The following is a 25,224-nucleotide window of genomic DNA, read 5'->3' as shown; positions in this document are numbered from 1 at the left end:
TATAGAAATAAAACTGTTGAACAATGGAAAATGCTGCTTCAAGAAGGAGGATAGATATGTTGATGAAAACAAACAGGTGACTTTAAAATGTAGGAAAAAGATGACTTGCAAGCCTCACGCTCCTTAATGTATCTACACAGTTTATGAACTTTATCTGGTTAGTAACAAAATAGAGACCAATGAAACAGAATTCCCAGAACTTACATGTACATTTTGGCTTTATTTACAAGGTTACATGTAATATCAGCTGCTTGCTTTTTTTTGACAGAATGAAGCACCTGAATACACTCTAACTTCTACCAGCCCTTGAATTACTAAATGTTTTTCTTTTAGTCTTATGAACTGCATGCAGAAATCCCTAAAACTGGAAAATTCCAAGATCTCACAGATGCCAAAGAGAGCTTGAAAAGATGAAACAGCTGAATGAAAAGATTTCAGCCACAGGAAGGGAAATAAGAACAAATTTACTTCCATCCCATCCCAAATAATCTTACTGAGAGAACTGTAGTAGTTTGTTTGGCTTTTTGGAATAGTGGATGGCAGCAGTACAATGCAGCACTAGGAAATGCCTCTGCTCTTGCATCTGTATAAGGCAAGCAACTGAGCAGCCGAGCCAACATTTCTTCTATCCCTCACATTAACTGAAACTAGAATCTGGCATGGCAAATTGAGGTACCATTGAAACAGAGCTGCTATGAAAACACAGAGGAAATCCAGTCTCAGGCTAGTTCTGACATTGCAGAGCTTTCACTTTTTTACGTAAGATTTTATAGAAAGTGTTTTTACCATATAAATAGACAGGAAGAGACACAAGGGAGACACGAGAACGTTTTAGTTATTCCTAAATAGTTCCTTTTCCTCTTCTTTGTTTTCCTGATGGATTCCCCTGATACCAGGCTGTCAGTAACACTCAGGCTTTGCTCTGCAGTCAGATATGCTGTGCAGCACCACAGTGCATGAAGGCTTTTGAATTAGTGCCTGAGTTGAGAGGTGACCCAAGAGCGAGTTGTTCAAGTCCAATCTCCCTTCCTCGCAAGGTGCTAGTCCTACTGGACAAATTGCTTTCACAGTCGACAAGTAATTTCATCAATTAAGAGCAAATTTTCCCTCTACTAAAGTCTTTTGGGTCTTTCTCATGTGGTCCATTATGGCCTGCTAAGTATGATGGCAAAACTAGCAAAGTCATTATCCATACCGCAGTGGAAGCTGCTGGAAGAGCATTGCAAGGCAGTCTCCAGTGACGCTGTGTGCTGTGCCAGGAATTCCAGTGGGATGGGGCAAATCCCCCAGGAACAGGTCACAAGCCTGTGAACCTTTCAGATCTGATAAATACAACTGCTATTTCCCCCTCTGTTGTTAACCAGTAAGAAATTGCTTTACTGGTGATAAATGCACTCAGTGAAACTATTTAGATAGTAGCAGTTGATAATTTACTAGAACAGATTCTTAAAAAAAGACAGAAAAAAATCAATGGGGGTATCTCTGGTGTATTGATTAGCAGATGGATATTCATATTATGAGAGATACAAAGCAATTTAAGCAAAGGAGTGAGAATTGAAATGGATTGGTATCATTAGTTAAGCTGGATAGGATGATGCAAGAAACAAAATGAATTTTGAGCTTTTTAAAGGAAGCAGCGATGAATGTTCTAATTTCAAAGTAGAAATAAATGGAAATTTAAAAAAAAAAAGTTTCAATAAGTCTGTTTAAAATTGCTTCAGCTTCCTGGAACAGAATTACTTCTATGAGGACAGAGACTGGATGCCTCAGGAAAAATTTGTTTTATAGTGACTTCAATCAGTATCAGAGTGGCCCAAATATGCTGGGACTGTCTGCCCTGGTGAGCCCCAGGTGGGATGCCCTGAGCAGGTGATGGGCTGACAAGCCAGTGGGGGTGAAGCTGGGAAGTGCAAACAGAAGGTAGCTGGTCTATCCTGAGTGGGATCCATGCTGCAGATGCTGGGTGCTGCATTCCTGCTGTGAGAAACTCTGCTTCCCCTGGTGAAAGAATCCACAAACCTCCACTTTAAAAGCCAGAAATTCTGAAACCCCCTCTTGAGGGGTTATCCTGTAGAAATATGACAACCTAATAAACAGAGCTCTGATGAAATATGGTCCACATCTGTAGTCATTTTGTAGTTGACCAAATGTGCAGCCTGGAGTTTGTATTTGCTAGAGCTAAGATAATAACAGGCCTGAGAACTCCCAGTGGTTGTTTGCTTTGATTTGCAGAATATTTGTTACACCACATTATAATCAAAAATTGGGTATATCCGCTGGTAAAAATCACATGAGTAACAAAAACAAAACTTCTGCCAATATTGCTTTATATTAAAGTAAGGGGGGGAAATGAATAGATTTCTTATGAGATAGTGAGGGTTTTGTTTTGTTGTTTTTTGGGGTTTTTTTGGCTGAAACATCCTATGGCCTGTGCTAGGACTCAGTAAAATAAACAAAACCAACAAATTAAGGCAATAATCTACAATATGCTTATCACCTTGTTATCTGTGATTCAGGTCACTTTAAAAATGTATCAAGAATGTCTTACTCCTTCCAGAAATTAAATAAAAGTAATGTTGTACGAGGTAAAGAGGAAAAGAAGAAAGTCCATTCCATAGTGTAGGTAGATCAGAGGATCAAGGTATGAGCACCAGGAAATTTCAGCAGCTGAAAGAGTGAATGCCATAGAAAAGGGCAGTGGCAGATTTACTTTCCTAGCTATCCATCAGTTCAAAAAGTAACACGGACCCAACTGGCAAGGTGCTCACCCTAGTTTGTTTTAAAGAGGGTTTGGAAGTTGCTGTACTTACAGCAGGCAAATTTGAAATTCAGCTACACTTGAGGAGGAGGCTGCAAGTCTGATGGAGAAATGTAGGTAGAAGAGGCCTTAACAGGAGTGAATTAGCATCAGAGAGAAGCACACATAAACAGCAGAATAAGGAGCTGGGAGTCCAACAAAGTAGTCAAGGTATCTGAAATGCCACTTGATGGCCATCCTTGTTTTGTGTGCTCAAAAGGAGAAAAACAAACAAAGTAATAAGGTTAAACTGTTATGCTAAATTTTCCTCAGGGATAATTCTTCCCCTGAGGAAAATTTGGTAAATGTCAAAAGAAGGGTAAAAGTAGGGTATACAAGAAAGGATGCTAAAGAAAACAGCATTTTAAAAATTTAACTAAAGGTCTCAAACAAACAGAAAAGCTCAAGGGTTTTTGTTTTGCTTTGCTTTTCTTCTTTTTAGAACTCAATACACTAGAAACAGCAAGGCAGCAAGTAAGGGCTCAGAAAATGCAAGAAACAGAAAAAGAAGTCAGAGAAAGACCTCAAAGAAAATCTATTACTTCACAAAAAAGCTCAGAAGTCAGGTAGTAAAGTGAAAGCTGAAGTATGGAGAGTCTGCTTTTTTTCAGGCTGCAGGAGGGAGATTAGTCTTCACCAGACACTGAAACAAAGTAAATACGGAAATGGGGCAACACAGACCAGAGCTGGGTAAAGAGTAAATTAAAGAGTGTTTAGACTGTAGAGATGTATTTGAGTCAGCAGTGCCTGACAAAATCCATGTCAGTGTACTTAAGGAACAAAGCAGCTGACAAAGATCTGAGATCCCACACAGACCGGGGAGGTATGGGAGGACAGAGTCTGAAAAGAAGGAAAAGGACTGGAATTCTAGGGCAACCAGTCTAATTTTTTTACCCAAGAGAATTGTTACCAAAACCCAGTGATTTACAGACACCTAGGGAGTAACAAGGCACAAACATGAAGCGGCTTACAGTTCACTTCAAACTGCAGGACACACCACAATGAGAGCTACCAAGAGGTCTCTGCTGCTTAACACTTACTTTACATTTTCTCTTTAAGAACTTACTGCTCCAACAGAGAACATGTATCTGAACTACCTGAGAAAAAGCAGGCTCAGGAGCATTGTCAGGATTCAAATTCAGCTCATTCTTGATGAATCCAGGGATGAGTGGTCTGGAATATTTCAGATTAAATTGAATTAAGATAGGTGCAGAAAGCTGTGCTGCTTGAAGAGAAATCAAATGTGCAAAATGTGGAATAACAAGCTGGGAAAAACCTTGCAGGGAAGCAAAAAATAAAAAATCTGTGGCACCTACAGGATACCAGAACATATCTCAGAATGGAGAAGAATTCCAACCAGTCCAAGATCTTGTTAAAGCCTTGCTAACATTTAGTCATGCATGTAATTTAAGCATATATTTGAGAAGAAGATTGAAACTGTAGGCCAAGACAGTATACTGTGAAGAAATAGAAGTCTCCATGCCACATGACCATGGAGAAATGTTACAGAGCTTTGTGGAAGAGATCTCTCAGGAGCATCTAGAAGCACATCTCAGCTGGGTGCAGCAGCTCCTTCGCCACTATTCAATCAATTCAGTAAGTACAGGTATTCTCTTCCATGACAGACCGAGAAAATTAATTTAAGTCAATGCATTGGAAATACTTCTGCATTGGAAGCATTTTCTGAAAGGACTAAAGAGCATTAAACACAGGCTTCAGGCAGGAGGCAGGTTAGATCCTGCAGCATGGGCATCTCTCACAATCTGCTGTGACACTATACTATATATCCATATAGACAGACACGGTGTCCACTACGAGATCTCTGAATAGAAGATGCTGGAATTATGTTATGTTGGTATCCAGGATGGGGATCTCAGTCCCCATACCATGCACACATTACCTGAGATTCAATGTAAGGGCATGTGCAGGAAAAGAAAAACCTGAACACCTTAGTCTGAGAGGTATGAGCAGAAATGTCACCTGCAGGATCTCCAAAACAACTGTTCTGCTCTGCTGCCTGCTTTAGGAACTTGAGATCATCTGCAGGGTCCACTGCAGGTTGTGCACCACGTCTCAGCAAGTACATGACAAATCAGAGAATAAGTAAGAAAAGGAGATTGGAGGAATGAAGTTTTGAGGAAAATAGAGATGTTTGGGAAAGCAGTTACACCATTTTCTTCCTGTGCACAAAATGCTTTCAAAAGGCAATGGAGACCAGTTCTGGCAATAAAGGACAGGGCGTGATTTTGCAGCAAGGTCTATTGAAGGTGATATGAGAGTAAGGTCACCAAAGCCATAGGATGACTTCTCATGACAGTTCCCTGAAGAAGAAATAGTGCAAAGGACCTTGCTGTCATTTACCAGCTCCCTTCTCCCACCCTGTGAGCCCTTGCGCAGACCAATGCCTACATACAGGGATAACTGAAGGGCTCCAAGTGTTTGTCCATCCACTCCATCTGTGTGTCAGTCCATAGTGGTGCAGAGGGGGAAGAAGGGAGAGTGCAGGGTTTTCTGAGTGACTGACAGGGAGGGAGAAAAGGAGACTACACCTTGATGGTGAGACAGTCAGCAGTGATACAGATGCCTCTTTTTCAGATGGTCACTGAATCTCTGCCACCTAATCAGTTTCCCTCACTCAGTATTTTTCCTAATTCACATTTCCATCTCCTTTATCCTTTTTCCTCTCTGTTTCCCATAAATTTTTCTCTCTTGCCTTACCATTTTTTCCAATTTTCCTTTAATTTTTTTCCTTCCCAGAATGAGACCCTACATTTCCAAGTCACATTTTGATTGTCTAGTTGTGGTGGGTTTTCTCTCCTGTGGCTCTGTTCTGTAGCTGGGCTCTGCACATATTTTCACTGTGGAGCTCTTCTGCCAAGGAAAACATGGACTTCTCTGAACTGTTCAGCACTAGAAAAGACCAGGCTAAGGAGAAGCATGATGCTGAAAGGGAGAATGACGGGAAAGTGTTCCTTAACATGTAATATACCCGATTCAAGCGGGAAACTTGGCAGACCTGACCAAGGAAAAGCAGGACCAGACAGCCTAACATCTGCTCAGAATTACCTATGGGCCAGCAATCAAGAGGTGCTAACACCCAGCACAGACTCTTTATTTCCTTTCAGCAAGAAATCTCTTCAAACCCTGGTGGACAGCCCTGGTGCTGTGTCTTCCCACCAAGGCAAACAAGTCACTAATTGGATCACCTTCTTGGAGGTCTGATGAATGCATTGATGTGACCATTTTAGGAATTTCAGCCTGAAGGAGGAATTTAAAGAAAGAAAAAAGTAATTTGAAGAGTGGTGTTGCATCCACTGAGTTTCAGGAAAAAAAAAGGAAAGTGAGAAATAGGTACTATTAACAATGAAAGAAATCAGATATGCTATTACAGAACAGTTCAAATGGTCAGATAAAAGGCTGATTATGTGGCTCTTAGAATGTAATTTCGACCATTACCAGGCACTTTCTATCACAGCAGATAATTACTACTTGTGAGACGTGACCAGAATACTTGATGACAAAGATATCTGCAGTCCAGACTTCAATTTCAATATTAAAGTGGTCTGTTTTCAAAAATCACACATCATTTCACAGAGTGCTTGGACACAAGGAAGTCAGCCAGTCAGATGTCTACAGTGAAGCTGCTCCCTGCAACTCCAATTCTTTATGGAGCCAGATAGAGAAAGCCTCACAAAGAACTGCAGCTCATTTTACCATCGAGTGGCTGTCCTACACACAACAACAAGGCAATCCATTCCTCTTTTGCAGGTACCAAAGTGATTGATGACCCAAAGGAGAGCTGGAAAAAACCCTTATGCCTTAAAATGCATAGTCTGAGGTGATCTCTGCACGCTGACCATGAATGTTTTCTTTGTTCTCTCACATTAAACAGATGCATAAACAAGTAGCAGAAACAAGAAAGTTACTATATTAGTTATTATATTAGTTATATTTATAGTTAACTGAAATGAGACAGTTATTAAGAAAGTTTCTTGGATATAGGATTAAAAGAATGCTGATTGAAAATAAGCATTTTACTTATTTTCAGCCTAAGGATGAGACAGTGGAGATTCAGATTAGATATTAGAAATTTTTTTTCACTGTTAGAATGGTCAGGCACTGGAATAGGCTGCCTAGGGAGATGGTGGAATCACTATCCCTGGAGGAATTTAAGAGGCATCTGGATCTGGCGCTGGATGATATGGTTTAGTGGCTTAGGGGTTACAGTGGTAGTGCTGGGTTGATGGTGGGACTTGATAATCTTAAAGGTATCTTCCAGCCTTGATGGTTCTATGAATAATGCAGGCATTTGTCAATAGACCACTATTTCTACTAGAGCAAGGAAAAAAAAAGAGGCAAGGAAAAAGTAAAATGCACTCTGAGTGCATTTTCAATGTAGTGTTGATGGAGAAACAGGACCTCCTAAGAGCAGTCTCTTAGTTTGTTTTCCATAAATCTGTTGGGCAACTTGAATCAATAAAGTCTTCTGGAACACCTGAGGGCTGTTAGAGCTCTTTTCCATCATACACTGTTTTATAACAGCTCAGTTTATTCAGGCTGAGTGTGTCCATTTGCATATCTATCCTTAGAACTAATCTGAAATAATGATGTAATAATGGTTTTAAGGATAGGCCTCTGCCATATAAATCTTAGGTTTTAAATTATACAGAGGCCCAGTGGCCCTTTAGAGCTCTTGCACTCCCAGACTGATAAGATTTAAGTCCCTGAGGTCCAAAATTAACTGTGCTATAGCATGCATTATGGCTGCATCACAGAGCAATTTTATCAGCAGTAGGAGACAGCAGAACTGCACAAGTCTGGTGCTATCAATAGGAAGTGATGACTCACCCAGCTAGTGCTTTCAAAGTGGCAATATCCTATACACTAAAAATACCTTTTGAGGGTGATAAGTGACCCCATTGCCAGGAATAGGTGAAAGAATGTTAGCAGCAAGAAGAAGGAAAAAAAGCCTTTACACATCTCACCCTTTACTTCTGATACCTGTGAAAAAAGCTCATTTAGGCTGTGAGTTTGACCATTAAATTGAGTGAGCTTTTCAAGCTTTATTGACTTGATTTTTGAACTGAGATGTCATCCTTATAAAACAAGTTCATGTCAGTCTTCACAGGGCCCACTGACAATGTTCTGATCATATAAACACAGACAGAGACAAGGCCTGGGACGTGTTCAAATAGTGCTGTGATAAAAGAGCAACCTGACTTGAATGAATGGTGGATAATGTTTAGAACAATAGGTGAAAGGTGCTCAGGGAAGTTAAAATAAAGAGTTCTTAGTGCTCAGAATGAATCCTAAAGAGGAATGATATGATTTGGTTGTGTGTAAGCCTATCTATCCTGCCATTCAAAGATTTTGCAGACCATTTTTATGGACTTCCAGAAGCAGTGTTTGATAAGCTTACCAGTCCATGTGGCACCCTTCCAAATCTGCATGAGGCAACACGAATTCAAGTTGCTTCCAGCTTTCTAGAGAATAGATTGGATGTTAAGTAGAGCAAAGCAAAGCAGGTTTCTGCTATATGTCTAGACATGGATGGTAAATGACTTTTTTGAGGGTGCATTGATTAGAAAAATGACTGCTTGCCCTTGAGTCACTGCCAAGCTCAGACTGGCTCTATATCATTGATGAATACTGATGCAGGAGGAATGAATAAACTTCTGCAATAACATTCAGTCTACACTGTCACTGAGAACTTTTTGAAAGGAAGAATGTGGGTAATCTACTTGTGTAAAGGAAAAGTAAGAAACAAAATTGCATTTTAAGCTATCTTAATTTATAATATATAGTTCAGTGGGCTGTAGATTTAATGGCTTCCTATTTTATATATAATCATGCATTTTCTTTGTTAGCAGACTGATGTTGATTTCTAAAAGAATATAGATGCAGGGTAAAGATTCTTGGGTTTTGTGATCTTTACTAGGGTTTTGTTCTCTAAAGTTCCTCTCGTGTTTAGCAACCTGTGTGCTCCATAGGAGAAAACCTTCCCCTAATATCCAATTTTCTTTATTACCAAGCCATTTTTCTCCTTCTATAAATCTCACAAGGATTTTTATGCTCTTTATGAGAATTTCAGACTCTTTCATACTTGGCTGATGTTGGACAATGAGTTCAAATATCATCAAGTCCCTGGAAAGCCAAACACATAAACGCAGATTGAGAGCAAGTACATTTTGTATCTGTTAGAAGTCAGCAACAAAGGGACTCCTTGAAATGCTGGACTAGCCCCTGGCTTTTCGCTGAAACTGCTCCTCAGCCTCTGGATTTCTCTCTAGTGAAACAGAAAAATGATGCAAGAGAACTCTAATTCCTAAACTGCAAACACCAAGTGAAATACATGTACAGGCTTTATGTTAGGCACCGATAAAGGTAGCAGACTTTTCTTTGGACTGGAGCTTTTAGCAGCTTGCTTGTAATCCATTATGGAAAGGTCAGTCAAAATCTGCAGTGCTCATTCTAGAGTCACAATTCAGTTGTGTCTCCTTGGCCTCTTCTTGAAGGACACAGAAACAATAAGAGCAGAAGTGGAAATCCAGGGAAATGACGAATATATTTATTTAAGAAAGATAGTCAGAGAGTTCCAGCAAGACAAGAGCAGTGCAACAAATCAAGATGAGGCAAATACCAGGTCCTACTGAAGCCACCTAAAGGGCAAACTGGTGCTGTCAGAGATATTCATGTCTCCTGATTATCTCTGGCTACACGTTCCCATCACCAGTTGTGTGCCAGTGCCTCTGACACGAAAGAATCAGAAAAGTACTCTGGTCAGAAACCTAGCACTTTTTATTATTTTTGGACTGGTTTTCAGGCAGATCAGTTTACTGAACTGGCTCACTGGACATCAGGATGAATTGTAGAGGTGGCAAAAAGGAGAGTTTGGAACATATGGCCAAGGTTAGGTGAGACAGGCTCCACATCTGTTGACTTAGGACCATCATAAAATCACAGCCTAAGCTGTAAATACTTGAAAAGCTGGTAGATATTACTTTGAGATGCAGCTGTGCAAGACAATTCATAGGTAGTGAAACATATGGAGTTCTATGTCTCAAATAATTGTGTTCACAGGGCAGATACAACATTTTAGCTAAAGAAATTCTTTTTGATATTAAATAATAAATAAATTTAAGTATCAGAAGCTATTAACAGAAATGTGATTTAAATGATTAGCAGCCGACCTTATTTGCACTGAGGGAAAAATATCCAGAATACACTCTATTCCTACACCTTGACAGAGGTGGTCTAAATTTTAAACTCAGTAGAAAAAGACAATAAACTCCCCAACATTAACTTCTTGGAAGGTCAGTAGTGCAGAATTCAGAGAAGGTTTGGTTCTGCAAAAGTTTTAGCAAAACACTGCTTCCAGGGAACTCCAGCTAGTGGGACAGCAAATGCAACCTGAAACCCAGTTTGTTTGGAAATGGCTGCATATGTACAAGTCTTAGGAGAGTGAAATTAAGTAATTTCTTCCACCAAAAAACAACAGAAAGCTGCAGGATAAGTTGCCCAGGCTATGGGACATCTTCCATATAACTGAGGAAAACCTGCAGATGATGACAAATTACTACATAGCAGAGCGATAATGCTGCATTTTTTTTTCTTTCTTTTAAGATAACCCAATATATGCACACATTTGATAAATAAAAACTGCAGTTTATAAGTAGCATGAAATTCTGAAACCAGAAAACAAAGGTCAGTCCTCTTTCAAGCTGCTTCTTCAGTGACATTGCTATTACACTAACATCTCAATTTCCCTTTCTTTGACAACCAAGCATCCCTGACAAGGCAGCTTCATTGAAAATCTTATTTCTGAAGACTGCATTTTTTTGATAAAAAAGTGCAAGATACCAGGAGATATATCCATATTAGTAAATTCAATTTCAATATCACCCATTTCATATCACCCATTTATTTTCTGAGTATGTGTTCCTCCATATAAAGAAACAATTGTCAAAGCAGGCTTAAGAATATTCTACATCCAAGGAAGATGAGAAACAGTGTAAAAAAAAGGATTTTTCTGCTTTGGGGGAAATAGAGATTATGTGATTCAATTTTATTTGTTTTTCACTTTTATAAATTTTAATTTTGCCATTTGATTGAGACAAATCCTAATCTATCCAAAGCTATTTTGAGTTGGTGTTTTCAGGGTGAGTTTGTTGATGGAGGTTTTACTTTTCTTCTTCTTCCTATATACTATGCAATGTGTGTCTTAAAACATGTGTTCTTCCACTCAAGAAAGAACATCCTCAGAGACAAAAATTCCATATTTAAAATTTATTGTATTTTGATGCCTCATCCACCTGGCTGATGATGGAGTTGAAATACTACATTGTGCACAAGCTTTTGATCTAAATATAATTTTTTAGTATCATTTTTCCCCTTGGGAAGAAATAGAACAAAATAAAAATTTTATCAGTTCACCTTGAGGGGAGGTATGTTTTATCTTGGGTTTTTTAAAACCAGTTGCATGACATGGAAATAGTCTTAGGTTTTGTAGAAGGTTTAGTTTTGTTTTGCTTTCTCTGTCTGCTTTCCCCATTTCCATTGCCTCCCATCTTTTACCTGAATCAACCCTTCTTTCTCTTCGATAATCAAACTTCCATTTAACTTCTAGCCTCGTCATCTCTGTAGTTAAGAGAAATAAGCATAATAGTGCATGATGCCTCAAAAATAATGAACTCGTAAATAAGCTACCTCTGCAAAAATAAATATCTACATGAATAATGGTAGGGTGATCTCATCTACATACACAGGAATTCCTTAATTCCAGATTATTATACATTTGTCCAAACTTACTGATTGCTTTCAGTATCTAAAAAATTTTGAGAGCCCAAGTTGCTCCATGTTTGAAAACTGATGAAAGCTTCCTCTTAGCTGAATTCTCAGGTGTACAGGAAAGACCATTTTATGGCCTTTTTACAAGTTAATACCTGGGGTGGTCTTACTTTGGGAATTAACATTAGAAACGGAACAGTTTTGATTTTCCCCCTGTTCTGCTTTCACAAATTGCAGATGAATGTATTTGTCTTAGGCATATATCTTTTGGGTCCCCATCCCCATTTATGAAAACTGTGGTCTGGACTCAGTCTCCTGTGGCACTCTTCTGCCCTTTTGCCTGGTTTCCTTCCAGAGGATACTGGGCTCCAGAAGGATAGGATGTGCTTGGTTCTGAGCGGGGATTTCAAATGCATGTTTTGGAATCTAGGCATGAATGCTAGCAATGCGGTGACAAAGAGGGGGGAAACTGCACAGGGAGAGAGGCTGTGCTTTATGGAGAAGAGAACAAAGTCATAGCCTGGTTATGGTTTCTGTCTAAATCTGTATGACCAGAAAATGACAGAGATAAAAAGCACAGCCTTCTTCCATTTCCCCAGGGAAGGCCTGAACCAGCCATCAAGATATTTATCACTATCAGGTGAGGGAAGGGCGGGATTTTTATCCTGACTTACATCTGTCATCTGAACATGACAGTCCTCACTCTCAGTGGAGCATTGCTTTCCCAGGCATGCAGGAACAGATGAAGCTGCATGCTCTGCCCTAACTCTGAATAGACAGTATGCATTGTAAAACCACATTGCCATCATTTTTTGCCTTGGGTGCAGTGCACACCCTCTACTTCTGTTGTAGAGACCGCTCCAATGTAGGCTAATGTGTTTGTTTTATGTTCTTAGTGCTCTGTTTCCTGAACATCTCAAGATCTTGATCATAAGAGATGTTGTAACAAAAAAATCTATTTCTTTTTAATGACTACAATTCCATTGAGACATAATAACACAATACTTCAGGTCTCTGAAGTAACACATGAAAAAATTGCAAGAGAAGTCTCAACAGATTTGGGATATGACTGGTTGCAAGTAGTTCAGTCGTTAGCTGCAACTAAAATATGGGGCTTGCTCTTAAAAACTTCTTTCACTATTAAAATAAGATGCTTTTTAATTGGAAAAAGTTTTAAAATCCATCTATCTACGCATTTCTTGGCCTACTTGTGTATTTACCTATCTACTTACCAAGCAGCCTGCCTATCAGTCAAATACATTATGTTGCAGAGGCGCCCCTTTGTTATGAAGGGAAAAAATGTGTGCTGTGTGATGTTCTGTGTCCCTTGGTTCACAGAGGTCTAATCAGAGATAGATTCAGAACAGAATAGCAAAAAATGAGCTAGTGAAATCAGAGTGGCTTTGGTTGAATAACAGAATAAGGGAAGAGTCAACAAAGCTGACTATGCAACTAAAATGTACATCAGCTTGTAATACTTGATGCTTCTCAAGAGGAAGAGTTCTGCTATAGTTATGGGTAAAGCTACATTTGAGAGGCTTGAATTTCCAGACTCTGAATACATCAATCAGATTGTGCAGTTCACAAAAAGGACAAGCCTGAATATCATGTTACATGAAGGTGAGACAGCTTTGATGTCATGACTCTCACTGCAAGATGTCTAGAGCAGCAGTGCTTGGGAAAAAGTGCAACGAAAGGAGCCTGTAGGCTCTAGACAGCTTTGGTTTATTGCTGCCTATCTGATGCCTCAAGAGGCTACCTAGAACAGAGTCTAGATAGAGTTAAAAGAACAAAGTAGGTATTTATTAAAAAGGCCTTCAAAGGATACACCTTGGGCAGTAGAAGAACCTGGCCGTGGCTCCGCCCAGGATGGACAGCAGGTCACACATTTTCACACTTTTATATGTTTTGGTCCATTTACATATTTGGGTTAATTTTTCAATTACAGATTCAGGTTATGAAGCCCCATACTCCCAGATCTCTCTCCTCAATTCACCATTGTTTACACTTTTTGGGCCTGAAGCTGCAACTGTGTCCTTGGTTCTCAGGCTGGAAAAGGATTGTTTTGTCTAACTAAACTGTGAAGAGAACTTGCTAACATTTGATATGAAGTTCAGAGTTATATGCTAATGCAGTACAGAATCTCAAAAATATGAAAGCTAAAACTTTTGGCATCCCATCAGCGTACAAAGTTGCAGGAATGACCTATTCCTTATTGAGAGTAAGGTCTGACAGAGGCAAGCAAGGCATAGATGGATTTCAGCAAAGAGTACTTCTGTCGGAAGTTCTTCCAGACTGATGGAGGTTCAAGTTAGGAAATGAGACAATAGAAAATGGAAGGTAAATTACAATGACACTGGGTAAAGCAACAAAGAAAAGGAGCAGCAGTGACAGAAAAACAATTATAGTCTATGTATTTTATAGCTAGAGTGAGTAGGAGTGTTTCTCCCACCACACTGGCATGAAAGCAAGAAGAGCATCTCTTGCCAGGGGAGTAACAGACAGAGCAGCTATATTTCATGATAACTTATGTTCTGGGACTGTCAAGCTGCTGTGGGAGCTGCTCAAAATTTGTATGTCAGCATTTCGGCAGCTCATGACTTATATCCCAAGGACAAAAAATCATTTTGGGTTGTATTATATACAGAAATACAGGTTATCCTTTATTCTGTGTGAGTTGTTTAATTGCCTTCTTTATCCCATGTTTAAATACTTTCTGGAAGTGTTTTACCTAATCTCTGACATGTGTGAGTCATGTTCACATCCAGTCTCTAGAATAAATTATGTGTGCAATACATATTAGTTTCCTGTTACATTTAAAAATGTTGTCAAGAAAAGTTTCCCCTTACATGACAAGAGGGATGTGGGATATTCTGCAGCAGTTCATGCTAGCTGGGGACTTTTGGACAGCTGTTGTGGTGCTGTCTGACTGAGAAGTGTCTGACTGAGAAGTGTCTATCACATTTGTAACAGGACAGCTTTCTGGACAAATAAAAATGGCAGATATCATCCCCAAATGCCTTTTCCATGTGGCAACCTACGGTCTGTGAAAACTCCTGAGTGTATGCTGGGTGATCAATGTAGGGATTTATATCTGCGCACACAGGGATGGTGTTATGGCCACAGCCCCTCAGAGTGCTCTCTCCTTTACTTCCAGCATGAGCTGAAGCTTCATTGCAAACACCTGATCCCTTTTCATGGGCAGGCTGAACTTACCCAAGCAATGGGGCACAGTGACTGTGGTAGCCCACATGTGATGTAGATGGCAATCCACTGCCTGCCTACTGACTAATTTTGGTAAAGAACTGAATCCACATCGTACAGGATCTCCTGACACTCTGTACAGTGCAGGCTGGAGGCACAGACTGCACCTAAGCACAGTGCAGAGTTGAAACTTTTTCAAGAATTTAGACAAACAGCATTTTACTTCTGCTGAGCTTTTCATATGTCCGTGTTTGAAATGTCCAGGGTAACAAAAATAGAATAAAATCATTTTCAAGGTGGAAAGAATGCAAACAAAATCTTTAAACCAAAAATATTTTGTAAAATACTGTCTAAATATTTTCTAAAATATTTTCTAAAATAAAATATTTTCTAAGCCTAAATACTTCATGGACAATTAGCAGCTTTGTTAAGAAACTACAGGACTACCTACAGCACAGGTCAAATAGCAGCTTCAACCTGTCTGTCAACTTGCTGAGGAGCAATTTTCACATCCAGTTCTTTGATAGATTATCAAATTATTTTTTAAAGGAGGAATTTATGCATAATGATAATGGCTAGTCAAATGACATGAGCACAATTTATCAATGACTTTTTTTTTCTTCTTGTAGAGGACAGTCTCAAAAGCCTACACATCTCCTGCAACAATTTCAGTTGAAAATTGAAAGCAGCTTGCAAATCCTACCATCATCTTTCTGTGCTTCAGCAGGAAGAAAGATGAAAAGTTTTTAAAAAGTTAAAATATCGTGGAGATCAGGAAGCAATTCTGTTTATTTAGCTCATTTTTACTATAAATATTTAGAAGAGAAATGTAGAGAGAACAGGATGAGATAAAATTCCCCATACAGTTTAAAAAAAATTAAGAGCAAATAGTCAATGACAAAATAGCAGAGTAATTACCAAGAAAAAACTTCTACAAAAGCATACAAAAAGCCTGGGCTAGATGTGATCATATTTCAGCCTTGGACACATGCTGTATTCTTAGAATACAGGAAGCTCCTCATCATGCCAGCTTTCAAACAAAGGAAACAAAAAGAGAAGCATTGCTTTAAAAAGCTAAAATACGTTCTATTTAACAATACAAAACCCTCAAAGAAGAAAAGACAGAAATATCTCAAGCTCACATTTGGCTAAAATTCCCTTTTCAGCAAAAAACCTCTAAATTTAAAGATCAGTTGAATTTATTCAAAGAAAAGCATTGATGTGGAGAATGATTTTGCATTACTCTCATAACATGAATTCTGTGAACAATAATTGTGCTTCATGGCCCACTAGTCTTAGTAATGCAATTCGGCTCAGAAATTTGCAAATATATTATACATTAACATGAGAAAAATGAGATACTAGAACCAATTGTGAAAGCTGCAGATTTTTTTCAGGTTGACAAACTGAATAACACTAATGCCATTTATATATATGTTTCATGGATCTTTTAAATATTTAAAGAACACAATAATTCTAAGTATTGTTTATTAATGGGTGATTAAGTGAGCACTGAGCAGGTGAGCTCCTTGTTCTCGTTAGCCGTGCAGGGCAGGGCTTTCCTCCAGTGAGCAGTGGACATCTTCTTCTATAAGCAGCTGGAGAATGTTTCAGGATCAGCAGCCCTTGCTCTTGTAGGTGACTGTAACCTACCAGACACCTGCTGGGAACATATTACAGCAGAAAAGAGGCAGCCCAGGAAGCTCTGAGTGTGTGGAGCACAACTTTTTGTCTCATCTGGTGGGTGGGCTCACCGGGGGAGGGAGAATGCTGGAGCTGTTGTTTGCAAATAGAGATGGGCTGGTGGGAGATGTGGTGGTTGGAGGCCGCTTGGGGCACAGTGATCGTGAAATTATACAGTTCTTGATATTTGGTGAAACAAGGAGGGGCATCAATAAGACTCTTACATTGGACTTCCAGAGGGCAGACTTTGACCTTTTTAGGAGACTTACTCAGAGAATTCCTTGGGAAACAGCCCTTAAAAACAAAGGAATCCAGGAATCCAACTATTCTTAGTTGTTTGGGCATGCTTCAATACAGAGATCTTGAGAGCACAGGAACAGACAGTCCCTGAGTGCTGAAAGACGAGTCCCTGAGGCAAATGTCCAGCCTGGATGGGTAACGAGGTTTCAAAGGAATTTAGGATTAAAAAGAGAATGTATCATCTTTGGAAGGAGGGTCACTTCTCTCAGGAAGTATTTTGAGGGGATTGCTAGGGCATGTAGGAAAAAAATTAGGGAGGCCAAAGCTCAGTTCGAGCTTAATTTGGCAACTTTTGAAAAGGGTAATAAAAATGTTTTTACAAATTTATTAATGGGAAAAGGAAGGGTAAGACCGACCTTTGTTCTCTACTGGATGTGGGAAGAAACTTAGTAACTGCAGGTGCGGAGAAGGCAGAAGTGCTTAATGCCTTCTTTACCTCAGTTCTTAGTGGGAAGATGGCTTGTCCTAAGGATGACTGTCCTCCTGGGCTGGCAGATGGTGTCAGGGAGCAGAATGGAACCCCTGTTATCCAGGAGGAGGCAGGGGGAGAACTGCTGAGCTACTTGGAATGTTCATAAATCTATGGGCTCTGATGGGATCCATCGCAGGGTGATGAGGGAGCTGGCAGATGAGCTCTCTCCATCTTTTACCAACAGTCCTGGCTCACTGGCGAGGTCCCAGATGACTGCAAGCTGGCCAGTGTGACACCCATTCACAAAAAGGGTAGAAAGGAGGATCCCGGTAATTATAGGTCAGTCAGCCCGATCTCAGTACCTGGTAAGGTAATAGAACAGTTTATACTGAGTTTCATCCCACAGCACTTACAGGATGGCCAGGGTATCAGACACCGCCAGCATGGGTTTAGGAGGGGTAGGTCATGTTTGACCAACCTGATCTCCTTCTATGACCAGGTCACCCACCTGGTGGGTGCAGGAAAGGCTGTGGATGTTGTTTATTTGGAGTTCAGCAAGGCCTTTGACACTCTCCCACAGCATCCTCCTGGAAAATCTGGCAGCCCATTGTTTGGACAGGAGCACTCTGTGCTGGGTTAGGAACTGGTGCATGGCTGGGCCCAGAGAGTGACGGTGAGCGGTGCTGCATCCAGCTGGGGCCTGTCACCAGGGGTGTCCCTCAGGGTCTGTGCTGGGGCCAGTTCTGTTCTGTATTTTTATTGACAACATGGATGAGGGGATTGAGTCTTTCATCAGTAAATTTGCAGATGACACTAAGCTGGGAGTGTGTGCCAATTTGTGGAGGGTAGGAGGGCTCTGCAGAGAGACCTGGAATGGTTGGATGGATGGGCAGAGTCCAATAAGATGAAGTTGAACAAGTCCAAGTACCGAGTCCTGCATTTTGGCCACAAGACCCCCTACAACATTACAGGCAGGGGACAGTGTGGCTGGACAGTGCCCAGGCAGAAAGGGACCTGGGGTGCTGGTCAAGAGCTGGCTGAACATGAGCCAGCAGTGTGCCCTGGGGGCCAAGAAGGCCAAGGGCATCCTGGCCTGCATCAGGAACAGTGTGCCCAGCAGGAGCAGGGAGGTCATTCTGCCCCTGTACTCAGCACTGGTGAGGCCACACCTTGAGTGCTGTGTCCACTTCTGGTCCCTCAGTTTGGGAAGGACATTGAGAGGCTTGAGCACATCCAGAGGAGGCAACGAGGCTGGTGAGGGGCTTGGAACACAAACCCTGTGAGGAACGACTGAGGGAGCTGGGGGTGTTTAGCCTGGAGAAAAGGAGACTCAGGGGTGACCTTATCACTCTACAACTCCCTGAAAGGTGACTGTAGTCAGGTGGGGTTGGTCTCTTTCTCCAGGCAGCAACTGATAGAACCAGAGGACACAGTCTTAAGCCGTGCCAAGGGAAATATAGGCTGCATATTAGGAAAAAGTTTTTTCACCAAAAGAGTGATAAAGTACTGGAACTATCTGCCTGGGGAGGTAGTGGAATCATCATCCCTGGATGTGTTTAAAAAAAGACTGGATGTGGCACTCGATCCAATGATTTAGTTGAGGTGTTAGGGCATGGGTTGGACTCTATGATTTTGGAGGTCTCTTCCAAACTAGTGATTCTGTGTGATTGTGTGATTCTGTGAAAATGAACTCCGATTCATAACTGAGTATGAAATGACACATGACTGCCATACAGTAAGGTCCATTTTATTTATTCTAGGCATCGAAAGAATATGAAACTCTTCCTTGTTTAACTCTTAAGAAAAATTCCATTTAAACTAGCAGTGAGGTGTATAATAAGGATGAATTTTCCTCCAGGAAAGTAACTTAGGAAGTAATCTTGAATTGTTCCACTTTTGACTCTGTGAACTTTAGATTAAGACTTGCAAGAAAATAGTTTAATCAGCTATTGAAACAGAACCCCCAACAAAACATGAAGAAGACTTTCGTTTCTGAAACCAACAACAAAATTATTGATATTTTCATCCTACTCACTTTGTTAGATGTGGCTCTTTATCATAACATTAAGATTTAGACAGACAGTCAGTACCTCTCCAACATTTTAATCATCTGAGATGTTCACAAAAATCTGTCAGGGGAGTCCTTCCATATGAAAACATTCTTAGTTGTATGATACTTAAACAGAAGTTTAGGGGTAAAAAAAGCCTGCCTAGCATATTGAGTTTGGGTTTGAACCTCTGGCAACCTGTATAATGGAATAAAGCTGTAGATGGTCAGGGCTGATGACAGTGCGAAGTAGGAGCAGAAACCACTGCGCTGAGGCTGTGACTCCTGTCGAGACAAAGCTATGGGGCAGGCTCTGTACAACAAGCCACTTCAGACCCAAACTGTTGCACTTGCCTTTTCTGCTTATTTTTTTTCCATTCATCAAGAGTTTAGGCATCCTCTTATATCCTATATGTATTAGTTTATGCATACATTCTGTATTTGACACATAGTGTTTTAAAAAACATTCTACTGTGTTTGGAAAGAGAAATAATTGTATTCTCATTAATGTCATACTTCTGCAATCTTACCAAAAGGTTAATGAGAATCAGAAAAATGTCTGGAAACCAGGATGGCTGGGTTGTATGGCTATCTTCTGTGTATGGTACAGCATTTTTAATTGTTTGCACCATTTTCAGAGACTACTTTCTTAAGTTCATTTAAAAGGCTGTAGGGGCCTGAATCTGTGCATATTCCCCTCTCAAGAACAGACCTTGAAAAGATAATTTTGGGTTTTCCTGTTTTACTATCTGATGGTCTGGGCAGTTTTTTAAAGCTTTGTTCTGAAATTATACAGGAAAATACTGTTCCACATCCCTTGGATATTAATGTTGTTGACAGGACACTATTTCAGAGTCAGAACTGAATTAAAATTCAGAGATCTAATTTATATGAGTTTGGTGTTTTGTTGTTGAACTTCAGTAGCAGATGCATTTGTGATGTAAAGTTAAAATTAATTTCCATTTATTCCTTTCACAATTGATCTAGAACTGACAGTCCATTTTCTCCCACAATCTCTTTGGTTTTCTCTTTGAAGTTACAGCTCTGTTAAAGAACTAATGGAATTTATTCATGTGTAGTATAATATTTAAAAGAAATTACTATTTGCCATAGAGAAAATAAATGGGTTCTGAGAAATTGTCTTGAACAGGCTCATTTGAGAGGTTACATAATTGATATTTACTATTATTGTCTGTTCTTTCTTGAATTCTTCATATCAAATTCAATCAACAAATGAATAAATAAAATGAAATTAAAGCAAACTAAAATACAAAAAAATCCACTACCTGGCAGTTCATGTCAAAAGGTAGTAATAAAGTATGTTCTCAGTTTAAATATTTATACAAGGAGATTTTCTGAGATAGCAAGTGTTCTTAAAAAAGGTCAATTTACAGCACATTTTTTCCACATATAATGAGGTTCCTAGAGCTTAAACAATTTTATAAATTCATTTATTTTGACATCTCAAGAAAGCAGTTAATTATAAAGAGATGCCCAAACAAATCTACCTACGATGAACTGAAGAAAGTGTTAGTCTGGGTTTGATTGAAGAAATAGGAGACTCTTTTCCTATGTAAAAAGTAATTTTATTTTCATAAGTATTCTTTGTGTGCAAGGAAAAGTGCCAACTTCAACCACTTGGTTGAAGACAAGCATGTCCTGCAACTTAGTTGAATTTAACAGCAAAATTTTTTCTGATTTCTGTAAGAAATAACCTATCTCAAGACCTTCCAGTGATGTAAGATGGCTGAAATTATTTAGGCAATTAATAAAAAGGGGGAATTTGCATACTGTGTCTCATCAAGGCATGATACATTAATTTCTGTGCAAACATATTAAATCCTTGAAGGACCTAAGTGAGACCATATGTTCTTGTATATACTAGAAAAACTGAAAACTGTGAAAATTATAAAATTACATTAACAGTCCAGAAATTACTCTCTTGCAGAAAAATGGAAGCAGAAACTGTGTTGCTGTAAGAAAATATTCCTTGTAGTTATAAGAATAAAATGCAAACACCTTGCCCTTAAATACAGAATAATTCATAGCTCTTTTTTACTCATCTTCCTTAAATGTCATCTGTGCTAAATATTAAGCAAGAATGATGTGGGACACATTTCCCCCTTGGAAATACAAAAAACAGTTGGCACCAGCTTTCCTATCTCATTTTAGATATCAATTAGTTCAAGATTCTCCAAAAATTTTTATTAACTAGAAGAAATTAATTGGCTGGGAGAAGGCTGTGCATGCTAAATAAATGTAGATTTAATAGCATCATACGAAGATACAAATTATTGAGTTTTATATATGTTTTATATGCTGTTGTCAGCCCAAAGAGGCACAGCTGTCTGGTCCTTCCTTCTAAGGCTCATTTCAATTACAGGTCTCTCTCTGTGCTATGGGTTGTACTGTGCTTTGTGGTCTTGTTTTAATAAAAAACATAGAAAAATTATAGGAAACTTTTCAGTATAGAAGAAGCCACCATCAATGATTCTTCCTGACATTTTGAGATAATAAAAATCAGCATCTAGTCATGAATACAATGCAGACAAGTTAACCCTGGCACAACAACCTGAAATGGATGGGAAAATAGCCACGTGTCATTGTCTGTACCAAAGATGGGGAATCACAAGGGACTCTGTGGGGTGTAACAGGCTTTGGAAGACAGACCAGGTGGATGCTGCCTCTCTGCTCCTTCTCAGCTCATGGGCAAGGGAAGATAAATGATGAGTTATTACTAGCAGATGATGAGATGTTACTAGCAGAGATATGACTTGTCCTGTTGGAACAAGGGCCCATTTTACTCAGGAGAAATCTCTTAGACAGATAAGACATGGAGGAAAGTGGTTACTAATGATAAATTAAGCCAAAAAACCAGCCATCTAATTGAGTGCACAATGACTTGCAGGGATATAGAGACAAGAAATGTGTAAGATTAGCAGAAAATTAACCTTCTAGGGGAAAAAACCCCACACTGTTAGGCCACAGTACTAAAACCTTTGGAAAAACTCTGTGCTCAATATAAAATTTAACTTTTTTTAGGAAAGATAGGACAGGTAGAAAGGCAGAACAATGTTATGTGGAGACTTCAACACACCCTTGTTTGCCTCAGAGTTATTAGTAATATGGGGGATATGAGACATAGAGCATTCACAGATCCCTTATGATTCAGTAACAAAACCTGTGGAATGTTCTGTAAGCTACAAACCAGAGCAAGTTACTCAACAAGTGCTTCTCAGTAGTATAAGAAAAAGAAATCACGTTAGTAATGTCATCAGTCTAGGAAACATTTCATGAAGGGTTTGTGTGGGGCCCCATTACTCTCCCATGATGTTTAAGACTTGAAATTACAAAGTAAGGAAAAAAAAAGTGCTTTTGCTAAAATGTAGGGGCTTTGAGACACTGGTAAACAGCAATGCAGCCAGAGAAGCTACACAACAAAAGCTCTCTTAACAGATGAGATATAACAGAATGCAGAACTGTCCCCTGAAAAGCAAAGGCTCTGTAAGGAATTAAAATTCACTGCAGGGGAAACAACCTAATTAATGCCTCTCAATGACATGTATTAGTGAAAATGACTGTTTGGAACCTGTAATCCATGAAGGAAAAGTAATTTTATCCCTGTGTGAAACACAGGTGAGGCTAATACTGAACTACAGCATGCAATTTTGGTGGCTGCATTTATAGTGGGGTTTAGAAGTCCCAAGAGAGCTCCGATGATAACCATAGTACTTATTCTATTTTCTGGAGAAAACACCTTGCTGTTAAAAGCTTAATGCTTAAATCTGGTTAGCTTATTAAAAGGGAAGATTGAGGAGTGATTTGATTACAGAGTATAATGTCTTCACAAGGAGAAAACAGGGGGGAGTACGTAGCCTTTTATGTAGTGAGAAAGATGTAAGGAAATCTAAGAAATTGAATCAGATAAATTCTAATGGAAATAAAGTACTAAACACAGTAACACCCCAAAAGATTATTTCCTGAAGTAAATTGCTTAGAAAATCCATCATCTCCTAAACCCTCCTCATCCTTAAATCAAAGCAGCACAATTTGTTTTGAAGATGTGCTATCGGAACACAAATCCATTGGATCCAGTAGAAGTAGAGTAGCAAGCATGTGGTATGGGATACAGGTGACCAGCCTAGCTGACTAAGGGCTCCCACCACTGCTTGTTGGAAATCCTTTGAATCCAGCAAATAATCACCTTCTAAGCCCCTCAGTTTAAGTCTCCTCATTAGGTACTGGAAGAACTTTAATGAGTAACTGGCGGGAGCACCCCTCTGGCAGTGAGTGGGCTCTATCCAAACACAGCCCATGAGTGGCATCCCATCCCTCATCCAGCTCTTGAGGAAGCCATTCCTTAGAACTGCAAAAGTGTAGTCTTTGGACAGGTCTTCAAATTGCTTCCTGTCCTTGGGGAAAAATAAGGTGTGGGACAATACTGTAAAAGAATGTGATCCCACACTCTCCTGCACTGCAATATCTTGCCATGCAGATGTTTTTTTGCAGTGAAAAGCAGGAGGAATCAGCTCCTCAATGCTGCAAGGTGTTACATGGGTGTGGGCTAAGAGACCAGGGTGGGTTGACAGGCAAACCTTGCAAAAGAGGATGAAAATGTCAGAGGAAGAAAGTTCAAAGCAAAACCAAATGTGAACATGAATAATTGCACTATGTGGAAACAGAAAAGGAAGTCAGAATGCACGTAGCTGGAAAGTGAGGAGCTAGGACTGCTGCATATGGAAAAGGGGCCATTTCCATGTTGAGCATCCCAACTGAAGCCACAAAGCCTACTGAAATTCTGAAATTCAGGGTTGGGAAGGCTGCAGGAACACTGATAATCTGTACTAAAATAGTCCACTAGACTAGATATCAAAAGACACTGTCAATAGAGGATAAAATTGTGATTTAAATATATGGAAACATAATTTTACACAGAAACACTAGACTTATGAATTGCTAAATACTGTGAATGAGAGCACAATTCCACACAAGGATGAAAAAGAAAGGGAATGCTTCATAAAATATATTTTATACATTCAGAAGGAGCAGCCTCATTTCTACTGGAAGAGTGAATGCTGCAAGATAGGGGTTCGTCCATACAGTCACAAAAATGAAGTCAGCAATGAGATTGCTATTGCCATGATTCCTACTGTTGTAGTTGCTACATGAGCAATAGCTCTGCTATTAAATCTCCAAGCACAGAGGGAAGTTCTCAGCAGTGAGTAGTCAAGGGGGGCTGCATGTTGCATTCTGACTGGTTCATTTTGTATTTAGATTCACTGCAAGTTTATAGGGCAAAAGGATCGTTCCATAAAAAGCCTGAAGCAAAGAGAAAATGAGAATGGAAAACCAGGTGCTGTGGAGACCTCTCCTGCCTCCTAAAACATCAGTGAGCAGTTTAAAATAATTCTTGTGAGGCAATAAAAAAAGTAAATAGTACCTATATCCAGCAAAAGTTTGCCCTGCTTGTAAAAGCTAGGATGACTGCCCTTCCTAACGCACATACAGCTTCTGTGTTCAATTTTCACTTCTCAGTCAGTTTTTCCCTTTGTTCCTCAGATCACTTTACCTTCTGGTCCGAGCTGCAAGGCACACTTCAGTGTCTAGGCCAGAATGTCAGTAATTCTGTTTGTGAAGTTGCTTGCAGAGGCAAGGGGCCTCTGTAGAACTCTTCAGTGCATGCTTTTAAGGCTTCGCTGTTTTATGGGGTTTGACTCCCAAAGCTGTCAGCTTTAGGATTAAAGAAAGGGTTAAAAAGCAGCTGATAGAACAAAACCTTAGAGGCACTTGGAAATCTGCAAAGAATCAGAATTGGTGAATCATTATCTATGATATTTGAGGAACTGAAACACCTGAAAATGTGACATGAATCATATTTCTCTTTGTCACCACCATGACTCACTGTTTCCCACTTGAAATAAGATGCTCTTTAACTTTCTTTCTTTTATACATCAGGCACATGGGAAATATCCCTCATAAGACTGGGATGATTTT

Source organism: Zonotrichia albicollis, chromosome 1, assembly GCF_047830755.1.
Source record: "Zonotrichia albicollis isolate bZonAlb1 chromosome 1, bZonAlb1.hap1, whole genome shotgun sequence".
NCBI classification, from domain to species: domain Eukaryota; kingdom Metazoa; phylum Chordata; class Aves; order Passeriformes; family Passerellidae; genus Zonotrichia; species Zonotrichia albicollis.
The sequence above is the reverse complement of the archived record's forward strand: the minus strand, read 5'-3'. Positions refer to the sequence as shown.